This window comes from Leptomonas pyrrhocoris, assembly GCF_001293395.1.
Source record: "Leptomonas pyrrhocoris isolate H10 chromosome Unknown, whole genome shotgun sequence".
NCBI lineage: Eukaryota > Euglenozoa > Kinetoplastea > Trypanosomatida > Trypanosomatidae > Leptomonas > Leptomonas pyrrhocoris.
Window position 1 is genome coordinate 813,744 of NW_015438365.1, and position 1,216 is coordinate 814,959.

The window sequence follows — 1,216 nt, forward strand, 5'->3', positions numbered from 1 at the left end:
CCCCCACCCCCTTCCCCGGCGTCACACGGATGACCTTTCTATTCGCATCGCGACACGCTGACACCACATCTGAGTGACACGCGAAAGGAACTTCACAATCGAGAAAGAACAGCTGAGTGCGCCGCGCGGAGAGCATGCGTGCGCGGTGGCGGGCGGAGCGGAGGTGCCGAGGAGACAGCGAGAGAGCGAGAGCGCGGAGGCGACGCAGCGGTCGGCGTGATGAATCTGCTGAGATGTGATCAACATCATAATTGGAAGACGAGTCTGAACTCTGATGCACCTACTACTACACGGCACTGACGCGACCGCGCGTGCTGCGCCGCCCTCAACTCTCCCCCTGTACGTGTGCATGTGTATGTTTGTGCGGCTGGAACGTGGCAGGCTGCGGAGGGCAATACTCATCCCCCACGCGGTTCAACACAATGTCCTAGAGCCGCTGAAGACCACGCTGCTGTGCGCACCAACGATGATGACAATCCTCACCTCATATGTAACTCGGGAAAACTGAACCACCTCGCGTGGCGGATGAGCAACCGTACGGAATAATCGTTAGATAGTAAGTCTGAGCTGGTGCGTGTCTGCGTGTGCGCGTTCACGTGCGTCCGTATGCGTGCCATCCCTTGACCTAGCGAGCACGCCAGTAGCATCTCCGCAAGCTGCTCGTCTACATCAGGGGAAAGAGATGCCGTGACGCCGAGAGAGAAGAGAGCTGTAAGCGGTCAAAGCGCTCATTTTCAAGCCGCACGCGGGCTGCTACCGGTGCCCCTGCGGTCGGGTGATGCGCGAGAGTGCCGCGGCAACTGTCGTTGTCGTTCTTGACGCGGCTTGTGGGTAGCTGCTGCTCCGTGAGAATGGCCAAGCAGTGTCGCTATGCGTCTCCGCCACAACCCCCATGTGGAGCTACGGTACGAAACACGTGCGAGAGCCCGCTGGCGTGCGGCCACTATGTGTGTGTGCTGCTGTGTGGTGTGTTGTGGTGTGTGCGGAGGAGCGACGGAGAGCGCGTGCGCGTGTGATGACGTACGCTTTGGAATTGACTGCCTACTCGCGCGGCGTACCCTCGTGTGCGCCGCGCGTCGTGCGGACAACGTGCATTGGTGTGCATACCTCTACTGTTACTCAAACTACCTTCTGAGGCGCGCGCGCTGTCCGTCCACGCACACACGTACACACACTCCACCACCACCACCACGACCGCGCCATTGTTGTTCTTGCC

The 1,216-nt window shown here is 60.1% G+C and overlaps 1 non-coding gene across 1 annotated transcript; it reads left to right on the plus strand.

The window, feature by feature from the left end:
- Positions 1 to 722: 722 nt before the first annotated feature.
- On the plus strand, positions 723 to 789 carry ABB37_05222. Its single transcript, XR_001548687.1, has one exon. It is a non-coding gene; the product is annotated as a snoRNA (small nucleolar RNA).
- Positions 790 to 1,216: the final 427 nt, after the last annotated feature.